This window comes from Quercus lobata, chromosome 5 (assembly GCF_001633185.2).
Source record: "Quercus lobata isolate SW786 chromosome 5, ValleyOak3.0 Primary Assembly, whole genome shotgun sequence".
In the NCBI taxonomy this organism is placed as follows: Eukaryota; Viridiplantae; Streptophyta; class Magnoliopsida; order Fagales; family Fagaceae; genus Quercus; species Quercus lobata.
This window is the reverse complement of record NC_044908.1, coordinates 82,711,721-82,730,414: the sequence shown is the minus strand read 5'-3', so window position 1 is coordinate 82,730,414 and position 18,694 is coordinate 82,711,721. Positions and strand designations below refer to the sequence as shown.

The window sequence follows — 18,694 nt, the reverse complement described above, 5'->3', positions numbered from 1 at the left end:
GTATGAGTTTTGCTAAACTTTGTTTTGTGGTCGCTTGTTCTGTTAATTTCTTAAAATTTTGGTGTTTATGTATAGTACCAATGATAAAATGGTTTGTTGAGGATGAACATATGATATTTCTCGAAAGAGGATATGAAGTTTGGTGTTCAAAAAGACCATTTGACCATACTTAATACTCAATTTGTTTTCTGTAGAAACTCTGCACACATTGTAGTCAAAAGTCCATAATAACTACCATAGATTGAATCTGGAAGCCTAAGATGGCTATAATGAAAGCTAATACACGTATCTTTTACCTGATTTGAGACTCAAAGCATTTTGGCTAGTATAATAATTATAATGATTTTTCTTTTGGGACTGTCAATCTGTCCCTGGAAAATTTGAGTAAGCTGAATTACGTGATTTTTAATAAATTATAGAAAAATAATTTTGAGCTGAATTTTTGGTGGTACATACTAGACATATAAAGGCTTCTCCCTATTTAATTTCAATATTTTTTTATAACACTAAGTGGACCAAATGAATTTTATAAAACTTGTTGGAAGTTATCTGAAAGTGTGATTAGGATGCTGAGAATTTTAAGGAATTTACTCCAAACTTTTGTTGTGTGGTTTAGCTTGTAAGTTCATATGTGCTTTCTTTGACAAGTGTTTTACTTTGGCTAATTTTATCATGGTTTAGTAGTGACATATGTTGTGTCAAGTTGGTAAATGCATATTGTTTGCTAAAGGGAAATTAAAGGCTTTGGTTGTGTTGTAGTCCTATGAGTTTCTTGTATGCTTGTTTGGTTCCCATTTGGATAGGGGTACTTATCTTGGGCTGGTCAAGCTAGGCTTTAAGGCCTTAGGTTTGATTTTTGAGGGAACCCTTTCCGATTTATGAAGACAAATTTGATAGCGTAATTTTGTAGTAGGCCTTGTTATTAATAGGCTTGATACTTGTGTTTCTAGGTTTCAAGGTACTTGGTGATGGAACTAGTAACTTGATTGGTTGAATGTGGTGCCCAGTTTAGGTAAATTTGGAATGGATTGCTGAGGTAAGTAGCTTTTTAATGGGATTTTTGAAAAATAACTATGTTGCATAAATGTTGTTTTTGGGTTAGACATGCTTTTGGAAACTACCTATGGAAACTATATTTTCCTAAAAACTATTGTGTTGTAACCTTAATATATACATATATATATATATATATATATATATGATTATATACGAAAATGCATCATATTTGGTATTGCATATGGGGAAATGCATGAATTGTTGATATGGAAAAATAAGCATCTTTTATTTAATCTTTGATAAAGAAATCATGGATTTCATGGTATATTAGAAAATTTAAAGATGCTTATCTTGTCTTGTTATGTGGGAAATTGATAGAAAATCTTTTTAACAAGAATGAGGTTTAAAACCTTACAAACTTTGTGGAAGTTAGATTATTTAAGGTTTTTCTGAAACTATCTGAACATAACTATGTGTTTCAAAGTACATTTAACCTGTGAGCTTTATGTGGTTGTGACACCATGCCATGTGTGATTTCTCGGTGATCACCTGATTTGGTTTTTGTAGTCTTTGTGACAACAAAATCAAATCTAGGTTAGTGCCCTTTCACTTTGGATAACGCGTTCTTCCTTGCTGCCCATGAGGGGAAGAGGTTCCTTGATTGTGTGTGAGTCAGGTTGCTGCCCATAGGGCTAAAAGACCACATGCAAAAGAGGTAATATTTGACGCGCTCCTCTTGTTGCCCATGGGGAAAGAGAAAAACCTTGAGGGTATGGGTGAGGCTGTTGTCCATGGGGCCAAGAGTTTGCATACCAGAGAGAACAGTATCATGCCAATTGTGAATGGATGGATCCCTTGACCAGTCTATGTGGTAGTGTGGTATATTTGTGATAATTTACCTTATATTAGATATTATGGCTTTGGAACTTATATTGTTAGTGCTCACAGATTCTAGTGTATAGTTTCAAGATATTTACTTTGAGAAACTTTGTGTTTCATTATTTAATCATTCTTTTCATATCATATTATTATTATAAAAAATGAAACTTGCATTTCTCCCACCACCATTAATTATGCTACTTACTAGGCTTTAGCTCATCCCACACTCCAACAGCTTTTCAGATAAATTTGCTATAAATCTGGTATGGAGCTTGTTTTATTGGTGGTGACTGGAGCATTATGCTATAATTGAGAGATTTATGCTATGATTGGTTGGTGACTCAACTTATTAAATTTATCAAGGCCATAGCTAATTCTATTGGAGGTTGGGCTCTTGAGATTTGTCAACCTTAGGCATAGTAGGATTCTATCGTTGAGCTTGCCTATCCTAGGAAGAATTGTGATTATGGGTGTGTTTGGATAGAACTTATTTTGCTGAAACTGAAAACTGAAAACTGAAAACACTGTAGCAAAATAATTTTTAAATGTGTGAATAGTGCTGTGGGACCCATTTTTAATGAAAAAATTGATAAAAAATGAAATTTGTGGGTCCGTGAACAGTGCATATATGCACTGTTCACTGCAGAAAGTAACCGCAAAGTCAACATTTGCGGTTACTGTTCATTGAACAGTAACCGCAAAACTCCAACACGCGTGAAAACCAAAAAAAAAAAAAAAAAAAAAGGACAAAAACGCAAAACAGAAAACGCAAAGCAGAAAAAGCTGAATACAAACATACACTATATGTTGATCCATTTGGAGTTTTGAAATTTCATTCATATTTGGAGGCATCATTTGTTAGTTGTATTGTTTGTAAATGTCTTATAGAGCTCTGACTTATATTGTGAAGAGTTCACAATGTTTATTTATAAAAGTTCAATAAGTGTATAAAACACCTTGAACGTTTAGACCCCCAATTTACAAATTACCAATTCCAGCTTAATATCAAACAATTAATGTGCGGAATATGAACATAAGCTTAATACAGAATTGATAAACAATCTAAACCAAATAAAATCACATTCACAGCAAAAATTAAATGGAAAAGATTAAGGGAAGAGAGATGCAAACACAAGGACAACACTCGATGTGTTATCGAAGAGGAAACCGAAGCCCTCGGCATAAAACCTCTCCGCCACCCTCCAAGTGGTAAACAATCTACTAAAGAATGTAGTTGGGATACATGAACAGCAGTAGACCTTCCTAGCTTAATCTACCCAATGTACCTAAACCCTTCAAGCTCCTACTCCAATGAGGTTACGCCGGACTTATTTCTTCTTTAGCTTACCGGATTCCGTTACTTGACCATAACATCAACCAATATGAAATTGTTAATTGCTTCCCAAACACGAAATGGCCTTCTCACAGATATGGGTATGGTGAGAAAAGATTTTGGTAATGTACCTCTTAAGGATTTGACAACGGAGAGGAAAAGAGTAGAGGAATTTGAAGAGTCTCTATGTGAAGATTGTTGATGAATCAATCTTATTTTTCTCTAGGGTTTCTCTCTCAAAATTATCTCTGGAAGCTCTCTGAATATTGTGGGTATAAGGGTATATATATAGTAGGGTGAGAAGGAATGTGAAAAGTCAGTTTTTCCCAAACAGGGTGGTCTAGTGACTTGACCTCGCGACTGGGCTGAGTTGCGAGTTCAAGCCGCGAGCTAACGACCTGGCTAGCTTGGGACTTTTGTCCTATAGTGCAACAGCTGGTATGACTCTTCAACTCCCCTGCATGCTCCACACGTGTGCCAACTTTGGCGGCTTGCCAGTCGCAAGTCACTTGCGAGTCCAGCCGTGAGTCTTTGCATCCTTGCACAATCTTGAACATTTCTTCACACTCTCTCACTCTCTACCCTTACATGATTCCCACCTAAATACAGGGTTACTAATTGCTAAAATACAAGCAAAATTTGGCATGGAATAAAGTCAACAAGATGGTTGATAAAATTCAACCTTACAATTTATCTTTATAAAAAAAATAAAAAATAATAATAATAATAAAAAAAATCCCCTACAATATCTCTCTAAGGCTCGATTTTTCATGCTTTGGGCTCTTTTGGGTTTGGGGCGTGACATGTATGGCTCTAGGGATGTGCATCTCTACGTATCTCCACATGCATATATTCAAGCATACAAAAGATCCCTTGCTAAGTAATTTTTTTTCTTTTTTTTTTCTTTTTTTTTTGTGTGATAAATAACAGATTTGATTAAGATCGAAATTGTATAATGCAAGTACACAGGAAGTATACCATGAGTACAGCAAAACCAAGGCCATAAAGTCCCAAAAAACAATCAAGTCTAGAAGAGATGAAAAAGAAATAGAGCCTAATGCATGCATCCACTCATACAAAGATTGAAGGAACAATAATTTTAACTTTATAATAGTCCATTGACACCCTTCAAAACTTTGAGCATTCCGTTTTAGTCAAAGACTCCCTTATTCAGAATAACCCACTGAACCCCGAATAGGCCCAAAACCTCATCTCACAACTCCCTAGCTGTAGGACAATGGAGCATTAAGTGATTAACAGTCTCCCCACTCCTTTATCACATATAAAACCAATCAATCAGTATAAAACACCGCTTTCATATGCCCCTCATATAAGTTTTTATATTCCACTCAGCATCCTAGTTGTTCGAGTGTAATTTGTAGACATCAAGGTTATATCACCACCATAAGAAAGAATAAAAAAATTAGGGTAACATTTTAAAAAACATGGCAGTAGTTTCACCCAAAAACAAAAAGGTTTAAAAGCACAAATTGAGGAGTTTCACTAATAGTAACCTTCAAAATTTATTAGACATTACAGAAAGATGTTCCATAAAATTAAGAGGGAGTAAAATTATAATGAGGGAAAATATTTTCTTTCTTTTATTTTTAATTTTTAATTTTGGGATAATTACAGTAAACCCACCTATGGTTAGGTCCATTTTCACTTTGCCTACCTGTGGTTTAAAACTTTACACTTCGCCCACCTAAACTTCAATTCGTTACCCATCTGTTACCCACCTTACCTTTGCCGTTAGAAAAACATATTTTTAGGGAAAAAAAACATAACAAAGATCAAAAAGTTAGGGTTTTGTATTGCTTTAAGAACTTCTATGAGAACAAAGTGGAGGAATAGCCCACAAATCAACAGTATTGCTATTCTCTTGTCGAATGGGTTATTCAAACATGTATTGGTTTGGATCTGTACTCTTAGTTGTTTCTTTGCCTAAAAAGCAACCTCCTTTTTATTAAAACAACACCCATATACTCAAAACCCACAAGCTAATGACCAACACATGCACAGAGCTCCTAAAGTATCGAAGTGTTCAAGAGAAGATTCAGCTTAGTCTTTATCACAAGCACTATCTCGATGAGATCTTAACAATAAGAACACACCAAAACCACAGCAACCCACGAGTAAATCCCAGAAAAGAATAACCTCAGAACCTAAAGGCAAAAAATACCCAAAAAAATCTTCAAAGAAATTGGGTAAATTCGCTTGTGGGTCGAGCATCATGCGCACGCTGCCGCCTCTGCGCGGTGCCACTCCAGGAGCCATCGATTCGGGTGAGGGAGAACGCAGCAGAGTAGTTGGAGAAGAGGCAGAGCGATTGGGCGTACTCAAAGTCAATTTGGTTTTGGATATGCTTTGGAACTTTGCGTTTATTAGGGTTGGGTTAGTGGTGTTGGGGTTGAGCATGGAGGAGAGGCCGATTGCGCCATTGAGGGTGTGGGTTGTTGGATACATGGTGCAATGTTTGTTTCATATGAGGTGTGTGATCATTGAGTATAAGAAATGACGTGAGGTGCGTTTGATGGGATTGGAAGGAAGTGGGGTTTGGGAAAGTGGTGCAGATTTGAATTTGAATTCAAGTTCGACTTTTGGGTCTGGGAGTGATGGTGAAGATTATGGGATTGAGAAACTAGGTTGGGGAAGAAACAAAGGAAGACCAGTTTTGACAACATTGTCCTTGTCCTTGTTGTCTTTGTTTTTGTTGTTATTTGCTTCGATATATCTTTTGTTTAACATGGGGCTTGGTTAAAAATTCATTTTGCATTGAGAAAATTTGTTCTCATAGAAGTTCTTAAGCATTAAAAACCCCTAACTTTTTGATCTTTGTTATGTTTGTTTTTCCCTAAAAATATGTTTTTCTAACAGCAAAGGGAGAGGTGGGTAACGGATGGGTAACGGATTGAAGTTCAGGTGAGTAAAGTGAAAACAGGCCTAACCACAGGTGGGTTTACTGTAATTATCCCTTTATATTTTATAAGCTAATACGGGAAAATACCTACGTATGATATAAGTAGAAAGCATGTGCCTTGATAAATCTTAATCATGAATTGATCGATTGAGGAAAGCTAAATTTCCAACTACAACATGCTTTTATCACAAAAAGTTTTTAATGTTCACTATTTTCAAATGGAATCTTTAAATGAATCATAAGCATAAGGCCAAGGGTTTCTATGGTTTCTTTAGATTGCTGCTGTTACCATTTTAAGCTCAGACAATCACCCTCCTTTCAATTTAATTGGAATAATAGCATGTGCGTTTATCAAATTATGGATAAAAAAAAAACCATTGGAGTTTATATTGGTCAATACACCCAAAACCATCTAAGAGCAGACAAGACTTGCTAGGCTGACATTTGGGTTGAGATAGCAAACCATAGTGATATGATCAAGACAGTCCAGCTCTATCACAAAATGAGTCGGTTAAACCTTTACTCCAATCCCTAATTGGACTTGATTTTGTAGAAGACTTATTTCTTTGTGCGGATCCTAGTACGTGATTAGTTTCTTTACACGAATACCAGTACGTGACTAGTTTCTTTACACGAATCCTAGTTCGTGACTAAGTCCACAACAACCTTTTGGTTGTTGTTGATTTGCAATAACTTCACATAGAAATACCAATAAGATCTTCAATGTTGGTGCTAGAAATTTTGCTTGGTTACAGAACCCAAAGGCATACAAGAAACGTTGCAATTCTCTTTCTTCTATAAAAGGAGGCTAGGGTTTTAAAAAAAACCTTATGAAGCTTTTTAGTGTTAGGGTTTTCTTTCTCCACCTCTTTATTTAAATAGGAGTTTAATGGGCCTTTTGAATGGGCTCTCCAATTCCAATTTGGTTTGCTCTCCTAGTCTTATTAGGTTTTCACAAACCAATAAACAAATAGCCAATTTGAATAAAACGTTGTAGGCTATATTAGAAATCCCGTAGCTTGATAGATTGAGAGGTATTGAGCCAGATATCGAGCTTTATTAAATCCCGATAGATCGACAAGTATCGAGGAGGTGTTGGGACCTACAAATTCAGCTTTTCTTTAGTATTCTTCATGTCTTTAATGTAACCACTTGTAATGATCATTTTGAATTTACTTAGATTTACCCAAATACAAGTAAAATATGTTTTGTCATAGAATATACCAATCACATAATAATATGAACCTAATAATCTCTCCCTTTGGAATCTGTGAAAAAACCACAAGAGTACATTGAATGTCCTAGAATACATTCTACTCAAATTTACCAAAAAAAGAAAAGAAAAAGAAGCCTAGTCTAAAAGATCTAAACTTTGGAAGTTGCTGTTGAAGAAGGCTTGGAATCTTGACTTGGCTTTAACCTCTCTTTCCTGAATTTTTGAAGAAGATCGGGTTTGACAAGGATACCCCAGTCTATTTAACTGAATCAAGCTGGCAAAGCAGCCTTGATGCTCTAAAGGATCTCTTCCTTAAAACGTATACAAAGGTGAGGGATCTCTTTTTCTTTTTCTTTTTTTTCTTACTCAATCTTCTGCTTGTTTATTCACTTCAATTTTGTTTAATTGCTTACACCTAATCATTATGTATAATACACTCAAATGCCCTTCTGCTTCCAAGTAGACATCGATATCATTAACATCATAATCCTTAATTTGACTTGAAGTCTGACATTTTTTTCTTATATAGAATATTGCAGGAAAGGTTATTGACTTCTATGTATGTTCTCAGAGTGATATTTTTGTACCAGCCATCTCTGGCCTGTTCTATTCCAATGTGGTCGGTAAGAGAATTGCTGCCAGTAGGATTCAAACACTTGATCCAGCCAATCTAAGAGGGTCTTCTGCTTCTGCCTCAAATTTCATCACTCCTTAAGTGACTAAGAAGAATCATTTGGTTTATTCATGTTATTGCTATTCACCATGCTAAGAAACCCAAAGAAAGTGCAGGACAGATGCATTGAATCCTTCAAAGAAGGTATTGCTTTACCGTTACCTTAATCAATTTTTTCAAGTAAGCAGACTGGACAGGTCAATTATGTTATTTATTTGCACTTTAGGTTTGAACTACCTTGATTTTTTTTTTTTTTTTCCTGTTTAAGGCCATTTTTTAAAATGTCTTCATTTATTTTTCTTTTTGATAGATAGGAAGTTTTCAAGCTGTCATAGTTGATATGTTGTTTGATATGATATGTTCACAAGACTTAATCCTATTTATGTTCTTTGTTGTCGGACCGTGAGTTGTGCCTTTCCACCTCAAAACCAATGTGATGAGGAAGACACACTCAAATCTTTTATGGCCTTCAACATCACACCACACAGGCCTGTTTTTAGAATGATTGTAGGGAGTCATAGTCTCCCAAACATTTGTAAAATTGGTGTAACTTTCTTTTGTATTTGTTTGAACGAAAGGATTGTTTTTAGTCATTGGAGATGCTGTATTGGTGCATGTATCTTGTCTTTAAGTAGTAGTTCTGTTATCAAAACGTGGATAAAACATATGTACAGTTTCTTAGGTATAATACATTTGGTTTAAACATATCATTACATTGAAGTTAATCATTCTTGGAAAATATAAAATGATTGTGCTTTATTGGTTAATGCAAAAATGTGTTCGGATTAACTAGACAATCTAATATGTTGTACCAAGGAACTGCACCTAAGTTTTACCAATATATTTGCTCATATGGACAATAATTTATAAGAAACCCGGGGAAATGGTTTTCCAAAAGAATGCTACCAGTCTCTTAACTTTGACCTTTTGTTAGGAAGGGTCTTGTTCTCCATTGTTGAAACTCATTCGGGTGCATAACAAGATGCTCTCTCTTTGCTAATTCTAGAAGGCGTTTTACTTTAGAAAGCTTTTTAAAGAACATACAACAACGACAATCAAGTTTTAATCCTATTGAGCTTGGCTATATGTATTTTATTCTTTTCTAAAGAAAATATGGTTGGAAAAAAAATGTGAAGATTTTGAGGAAGTAAATGTATAGAAAAAAAAAATCCAAGAAAAAAACTTATTTCATAATCAAAAAAAAAAATTAAATTGAATTTAAAATAGAATTATACAAATGATAAATATAGTTTCTATTACAAAAGAAATTTGTTTACAACAATTTCTTAGATAACAACCACTTTATGTGAGGTTTAATACATATAATAATTCTTGTAAAATCTCTCACCCGAACTTATCTAATATTCCATTCCAATGACTCCTCAATGCAATCCAAAAAATTTGTGCGTATGTGAACCTTAGAGAGATAAAAGAATTAGGGTTAAACCAAGCATTAAAAAATAATAATAACAAAACTTTAATCAACAAACCAAAGTTAGCGTGCATGTTATTAAAGATAATAGCATAAGTTTGTTAGAGTTTGTGTTTGATTTAAATATTGATGAGATCATTTTTCCTGAAAATCCTATTAAAATTATTCAGAATAAAGATAAAGATTTTTTAGAATTTAACTCTATCATGGACTCTTTAAAATCTTATCACCACATCATCAACTATTTAAATAAATAACTAATGGAGATCTAAAAAAAAAAAAAAGAGTTAACATGTCAAAATTACATTTTTTTTAAAAAGAAAAAGTAAAAAAAAGGAGTTAACATTTCAAAATTACATTAAAAAAAAGGAAAAAGAAAAAAAAAGGGAGTTAACATTTCAAAATTACATTTTAAAAAAAAAAAGAAAAAAAAAAAAAAAAGGAGTTAACGTGATACATATAAAAAAAAAAAAAAATGTAGAACTCAAGGTTTCTACATACCTAAATAAAAAAATTTAATCAACAAACCAAAGTTAGCGTGCGTGTTATTAAAGATAATAGCATAAGTTTGTTAGAGTTTGTGTTTGATTTAAATTTTGATGAGATCATTTTTCCTGAAAATCTTATTAAAATTGTTCAGAATAAAGATAAATATTTTTTAGAATTTAACTCTATTATGGATTCTTTAAAATCTTATCACCACATCATCAACTATTTAAATAAATAACTAATGGAGATCTTAAAAAAAGAAAAAAAGAAAAAAAAAGGGAGTTAACGTGTCAAAATTACATTTTAAAAAAAAAAAAGGAGTTAACATTTCAAAATTACATTTTAAAAAAAAAAAGAAAAAGAAAAAAAAAAAAGAGTTAATGTGATACATATAATAAAAATAAAAATAAAATATATAAAAAAAAGTAGAACTCAAGGTTGCTATATACCTAAATAAAAAAATTTAACGCCAAAAACATATACAATGATGGTAAAATAAAAATAAAAATAAAAGTGAGGAAGGAGAAGGAAATAGTATTTGATCATTAATCAGGGAGTATTGTGGTAACTATTTTTATTTCAATTCCAAATTTTTAAATAAAATGTAAATAAAGGCTACTAAAGGAGGTAAGGGAAGTTATATTGTTTAATTGTTCACGAATGATTTTAAATGCTTCTTTTGTAGCATAAAGTATCCCTATCTTTAGATCACAATACCTACAACATGAAATGACAATTCATTATGAAGTACAGTGGTAGAGTATATGAAGGAACCATTCATTTCAAAATTACATTTAAAAAAGAAAAGAAAAAAAAAAGAGTTAACGTGATACATATAAAAATAAATAAATAAAAAAGAAGAAGAAGTAGAACTCAACGTTGCTACATACCTAAATAAAAAAAATAAAAAATTTAATCAACAAACCAAAGTTAGCATGCGCGTTATTAAAGATAATAGCATAAGTTTGTTAGAGTTTGTGTTTGATTTAAATTTTGATGAGATCATTTTTCCTAAAAATCCTATTAAAATTGTTCAGAATAAAGATAAAGATTTTTTAGAATTTAACTCTATCATGGACTCTTTAAAATCTTATCACCACATCATCAACTATTTAAATAAATAACTAATGGAGATCTTAAAAAAAGGAAAAAAAAAAAAAAAAAAAAAAAAAAAAAAAAAAAAAAAAAAAAAAAAAAAAAAAAAAAAAGAGGAGTTAACGTGTCAAAATTACATTTCAAAAAAAAAGAAAAAGAAAAAAAGGGGAGTTAACATTTCAAAATTACATTTAAAAAAAAAAAAGAGTTAACGTGATACATATAAAAAGAAAAAAAGAAAAAGAAAAAAGTAGAACTCAAGGTTGCTATATACCTAAATAAAATAAAATAAAAAATTTAACACCAAAAACATATACAATGATGGTAAAAATAAAATAAAATAATTTAACTCCAAAAACATATACAATGATGGCAAAAAAAAAATTTCCTTAAAAAGAAAAAAAAAAATACGAAGAAGGAAAAAAAAAAGTGAGGAAGGAGAAGGAAATAGTATTTGATCATTTATATTTTGATCATTAATCAGGGAGTATTGTGTTGTGAAATTTTAAAATACTCACAAGTGTACGAACCGTATCGAAGTATAATTGGACAAGAACGAGATCGAACCCACAGGGACTTGTATAAATGTAGGAAAATTAATTAAACCTTAACCAAATTAATCCTAATCTAGTTTAATAAAAATTAGTTGTTTTGAGATTAAATAAACTAAGCAAATAATAAAATTAAGCAAATAGTTAAACTAAGGAAAAGATATAAAAGTAATAAAAAGATGTAAACAATCAAGGGAAAGGAATTAAGGTTTTGGAATCCGCCTTGTAAGTCATATCAGCATATATTTATGATCATTAATTTTTCCCAACTCACTATATGATAATCTAGAAATCAATCTTGCTATCATGGAAAATATCATCATTAAAACTTATGTTTAAAAATATAAAGCATGTTTTTCTTCGCTTCTTAAGTATAAAATCAAATCATCAATTGTATCCGTAGCCAAACAAATCACAAGATATATCCAATTCTAAAAATCAAATCATAAATTGTATCCATTGACAGACAAATCACAAGTGATATCCAATTTTATAATCAAGAATTAATAAACCAAGCATTCAATTAATTAAGACAAATCCTAAATCATGAGAAAAACATGATTAAACTCATATCTAGAATCCCATCTTAGTCAATTGATACGAAGTAAGAACAATTTAAATCATTAAAGAATAACTAATGTGAGAAAAATCATTCACATAAATATTACCGATAATCCTTAATAAGGTTTCATCCTCAACTCTAATTATAAATTTAGCTACTCATAGTAATTGAAAGAAAACACAAAAATAAAATACTAAACATTAAACTAGACAAATAAAATAAAACTAACTGTCATGGAAGAAAACCAAAGAAGTAGCCGCACTCTCTTTGTACAGCCCCCAGCCCTAGCACTAGCCTCAGCCTCCTGAATTTTGCCCTAAAGAGTCTTTAAATAGGTCAAGGAATCCTATTACAAGTTGAATTCCCGTTTGGAGAAAATCCCAGATTTTTAGGCTTCATTTAACCGACAGTTTTGGCCCATTTAACATCAGAATTTGGACTTTTGCTATACTACAAAGTTGTGGCCCTTTAAGTTAACGTTCCAGCCCAACTTGAATCATCTGGGTTGGACATCTGAGTCGAAAGTTATGCTAAAAATACTAACTGATATGCAGTCTGGAATCCTAATCCGAATTGGACTTGGATTTGGTGCAAATTTCGTTTGATTCCTTACTCCAATTGGACTTAAATTTAATTGGGTTGGTCTTTTCTTGAATTCATGCCTGGCTGGATGTAAGTTGGCTTGAATCAATTGGCCTAGCCCCACTTTGCATGTAAAGCCCTTGTTACCTACAACACAAAGATATTATATAATCAGTCACAAAATAACATAAAAGTAAGGCTAAATATGTAGATATGTGAGTACTTTATTGTATATATTTCATGCACATCATATTGTGGCAACTATTTTTATTTCAATTCCAAATTTTTAAATAAAATGTAAACAAAGGCTACTAAAGGAGGTAAGGGAAGTCATACTGTTTAACTATTCACAAATGATTTTGAATGCTTCTTTTGTAGCATAAAGCAGTCTTATCTTTAGATCACAATACCTACAACATGAAATGACAATTCATTAAGAAGTATAGTGGTAGAGTATATGAAGGAACCATTCATTTCAAAATTACATTTAAAAAAAAAGTTAACGTGATACACATAAAAAATAAAAAAAAGTATAACTCAAAAAAAGTCAATCATAAACAAAAGAAAAGAAAACAAAAAGGAACTTGCAAAAGATAGAACCTGAAAATTTGTTGAAGCCTATGACAATAAATGTCTTTAATCTAAAGAAAAAGAAAGAAGGATGTAGAGCTAAACTAAATGTCTTCAATCTGAAGAAGAATGAGAGATAGAAAGTGAGATAGAAACTGCAAAGCGTACGTGAGTTTGTGGGTCTTAAAGTGTAAGAGTTTTAATTTACATATTTATCCCCGTTAGTTGAAAACTTGTAAGTGGGTATGATGATGGTATTTTAGGCATAAAAAAATAAGGAATCCAAACAGGGAAAACCCCTTAAATAGTAGTATAGATATAGGTAAACAATCTTACAATACATTAAAATAATACAACCAATTTCTACCCACGTACACCCACAAACACCATCCAACAACCACAAAAAAGCTCACAAATAGCCGTATCTGTTGCCAAACACCCAAACCCACAATTTAAGTTTTTTTAATTCCAACACTGAAAAAAAGTTCCTGCAGCCGCCATTGCTTAAAAAATGGTAAAATTATCCTTTTATGAAAACTTCTTCTGTTCAGCTCACGTGAACATTGTGAAGGAAAAATTTTTGAACCCCGAATATAAATTGCTGATGAACTATTTTGTTATCATTCTGCGTGATGTGAACACATTAAACAATAATTTGGAAAAACAAACCAATCAAAATTCCATGCACGTTTAAAAGTGGGGTTAATGGTCTAAAGGTGTATTTCCTTCTTTTTAAAAAGTGTTGATCTTACCCAACTGACTCACTTTAACCAGTAATGTCACGACATGTCCTGGTGTGAATATTAGGTATGCTCAATGATTTTACTCCTTTATAAACAAAGCGTGAGTGGTGGTCATGTGAAGTTTTTGATTTTTTGTGAAACTTGTGTTCTTGGCACGTGTTGGGCATAAGAAAATCTCACTTGACAAACTTAGTCGAATGACATTGAATATCATTTTATGAGGTTACGTGAAGTGTTTGATTTTTTATTTTTTTTTGTTGACACTTGGGTTCTTCGGCACATGTTGGGCATAAGAAAATCTCACTTGACAAACTTAATCCAATGCCATTAATCATCTTTCTCACAACATATAGGATTACACATGTTTTAAGAGATACCTTTTTCTTTTTCTTTTTCTTATGCATTCTCATTCTTTGTTCTCACCTAGTTACCCTATTGTCACTAACTCATTGGCAGAGGAATCCTCCCCCTATTATAATATAATATAATATAAAAATGTTGACCCATTTTGGTGTTTGGGTTGTTAAAAATGGTCTATTGACAGTTTTAACAATTCCAATACTATTTTTAAAAAAATTATAAAGCTATTTTTAGCACTTCAAACTCCAAAAAATGCCCAAAATCAATAGTGCCCAAAGTCAAAATTTTTTTTGCACAACTTGCTACAGTGAAATGCGAAGACAAGAAGTTCATTGTGTTGGAAATATTTTAGTGAATAAACAAATTTTGATTAAAAAAAAATCCTAAATAATTAGTAAGAATATAAAATAAAGATAGTTTAGAACAATCTTACAATGCTATAGAATAATGCAGTGAAAACATTGTTCTTAAAGGTTGATTTGTTCCACTCGGAGTAAAACTCAATACGATTAGTTCTCTAGGCCAAACAACCTCCCAAGATTAGAATATAGCATCAACTTTCGTGATAGATGCACTTTCACTCATGAAGGTTCAAGAACAACCCTCTATTATCTTTCCTTAGAAAAAAATAAATAAATTGTAGAAAAATATGTAGAAGAGAAATATAATAGAATTGTGTATAGTTAAATATAAAGTAGTAAAATATGACTTATAAGAAAGGGTGTGATGATGGATATAATTTTGGCTATTCATGAGTCATAACAATAATGGTCTATTGTTATTGGTTACTAATAACCCATAAAACCCCAACAACTATATTATCCATTATTGCCCAACGACTATTTTACTCATAAATTATCAACAGCTAGAAAATAAATAATAATAAAAGTATTTGGAACACACACTCACACCAACAAATTGTGGCAAGAAGGGATAATATATATATATATATATATATATATTACTTTACTACATTTCTGTCTCCATTTCTCATTATAAAAAAGTTTCTATTTTTTCTCTCTCCCCTCTCTTTTTTCTCTGCTGTGTGAGGGTCTCTTCTTCTCTCTTTTTTTTTTTTTTTTTTTTTTTTTTCCTCTCACGCCAATGCCTCCCTCTTTTCTCTCAACTGAAACTAATCCTCTCACACTCTTTTTCTTGGATCTCAATGGGTTTGCTCCATCTTTTCTTCAGCAAATTTTGCCAATGGGTTCATTGGTGGATTGGGTTCATCGGTGTTGATTGGGTTGTGGGTTGTTGTGGTGGTGGTGGGTCATTGATCGACTTGTGGAAGGTGTGTGGTGGGTGGGTCATGCCATGTGGTTTGTGTGGTGGTTTTTGGCTGATTTGTGTTGTTGGGTTGTGATGTGGTGGTTGGTGGTAGTGTGGTTGTGGTTGTGGTATGGTTGGTGAGTTTATGGTGGTTGGATTTGCTAGCAGTGGGTTGTGCATGGTGGTTGTGGATGGTTGTTCTTGGCTTGCTAGTTGGTATAACTTCAAAGGAGAGAGAGAAACAGAGGAAGAGATAGAAAGAGACATATATGAATAATAAAAAAAGAATAAAGAAATAATATTTAAATGAAGTGGTAAAAAAAATAATCATTGATGTTAGGTGTATTGTAAAGCGTGATGTTAAAATAGATAAAATAACTTTTTGAGTTATTAAAAACTAAAATTTTTAGAACCACCATGGAGGAGTGATGCATATTGATAATACACAAAGGATCATGAAACTACTAAATCTACTTGTGACTTGTGAGTGATCATAGAGACGGGAAGTGAGTTTATAAGTGCAATTCAATTCATTCAGCAAACAAACAACAGTGCAATCCAATTCATAGAGTACTAAGAGAAAAAAAGCCGTCTTAGCTCAGTGGTAGAGCGCGTGGCTTTTAACCACGTGGTCGTGGGTTCGATCCCCACAGACGGCGTTTCCTCTCTATCTTTTCTTTTGGATATAGTAATTTCTTTTTGGTTTTTAAAATTTAAAATTAGTATTCTATAATAAATAATCAATTGGCTATGTAAAAATTAATAATGTTTCTTGCATTGCAAATTAGCAACAATCCCTTCGTCCTTCACACCTACCTATCCAAATATTGTCTATGCATCACCATCAAAAAGAGTAGTCAAAACAAAAACAAAATATTCAATGGCAAGAATAAAGCTTTAGTCTTTTCACTATTCCATTTCAACGGTTCAGTTCAGTGGGCACAACTAAATATAAGACCTAGAGACAGCAGCAATTTTTCCTATTGGTCTCTTTTTCTTTTCTTTTATTTTTTTTTTTTCTAGCTAAGTATTGAGGAACAGAATTTCCCCGTAAACCACAAAACCCTCTTAAGTTTTGAGAATAAAACTTAACCTCTTAAAAGTTTGTTTCTAAAGTGTAAACCATTAAAAAGTTTTGAAAATTAAGTTAATAAACAATAAATTGTTCATAAGATGAGACACGCCCATATTTTTATTTTCACATAAAACAATAATACAATGAATCTCAAAATGCATCTCAACCATGTTATAAAACACAATCATTTTAATTATTTTTCCTAATTAATGTTCTAAGTAAGACCCAAACATAGTTCGAACATGAACGATTTGTAGTCACATAAATTTGTAAAGTAAAAGTTTTTATTTAAAAAAAAAAATTATATATATATATATTTATGGATAAATTAGGTAGCTAGGATTGAAAATCTATAATGATTTACTCCATAATCATGTTTCACTGTCAGATCAAGATATGAATTACTTTCTTTTTGGCATAAGCGATATTTAAACACATATCTCTTATCTGACGCCAAAATACTTTAGCAATTGAGTAACTTGAGTTAACTTGAACCAACCAAACTTTATGTAATTTGAACTAGAAGATCAAGTACCCCCCAAAAACAGAGTTAATTTATAATTCTCATTAAGTAAGCATGATGAAAGATTAGATCACTCAACAAAGTAGTTATTTATATACTTTTCTTAAAGTGAAAAGAATAGATATGCCGAAATTAGCAATTGAGTTAACTATAACCAACTAAATCAATGTATTTTGAACTAAAACATCAGGCACCCGAATTTTTTTTTTTTTTTTTTTTAAGTTAAATTGTGATATATACTTTTAATAAAAGATCATGCACCCAATTTTTTTAATTTTTTAAAAGAAGTTAACTTGTAATGCTCATTAATTAAGTAAAGATGCAATAAAAGATTAAACTACTTAAGTTTCAACAAAGCAATCATTTATATTATATACTTTACTTAAAGTGATAAAGATAGATAGGATATGACAAAATTAGATGTAAAGTACGGCCAAGAAGTGGTCGCCATGCACATGAAGTGTTTGACTGAATGATTTTTGTTCAAAAATCTCTTCACCTGTATAAAGCCAATTGATCAGCCCCGCAGCCCTTCTTTTATTTTAGCTTAAGAATGCACACAATCAGCCGCCACATGCAAAATAAAGTTGCGTAGGCCTAGGCTATGATCTAGGGCCCCCTTACTATGATAAAATTTATCATGTATTTCTTGCAAGTATTCACTTCCTCACATGAGGGAGGTTTCATAAAAGTGGGGTTCACCTTCATGTGAAGGGTTTATATATATATATATATATATATATATATATATATATATATATAATCACCTCACCTCTTAGAGAAAATCAGTGTTAAAACCAGAATTTTAGTCCGGGGAGCAAAATTAAAAGACAATATTAAAAATGAAATTAATCTTAAAAACTATTAATCGATTATAATAACAAATAAATTAAATAGTTGTAAGAAAATATGAATATATTTCATATCATTAAAATAACTATACAAAAATAACCAATCCATAGCTACAAAAATTTACAACAAAAAGCTTACAAACTAATGTGATAAAAATGTGATTAGTGTTAATTAATCAATATAATGAATAAATGTTTGAAATTAATTTTTGTGATTGATAGCATGCCAATTTATTAGACATAAATAGTAAAATTTGTAATATCACTTAATAATAAAGTACTCGGAAAAGTATCAAGAATAATGAAATTTGTGAAAATAATGATAAAAAAGAAAATAAATAGTTAAAAAGGTGAAAAAACTGAGACAAGACAAAAGCTAATTATATCAATAATGAAATGGATGAAAAGGTGATGTGGTTTGGTGTTTGAGATGACCTTTTTTTTACCTTTCTTTTTCATGTGTCAGAGTCATTTACTTTAGTGAACTTCACATAAAATATGCATCATTCCTTTGAAAAATAAGCATAAGCATATTTATCTACAGCATTGTTATAAAAACACATCTTTTAAAAACA

General features: G+C 31.6%; 1 non-coding gene across 1 annotated transcript; it reads left to right on the top strand.

Annotated features, from left to right (window-relative positions):
• The first annotated feature begins 16,257 nt into the window (after positions 1-16,257).
• TRNAK-UUU lies at positions 16,258-16,329 on the top strand. The gene has a single exon. It is a non-coding gene; the product is annotated as a tRNA-Lys (tRNA).
• The last annotated feature ends 2,365 nt before the right edge of the window (positions 16,330-18,694 follow it).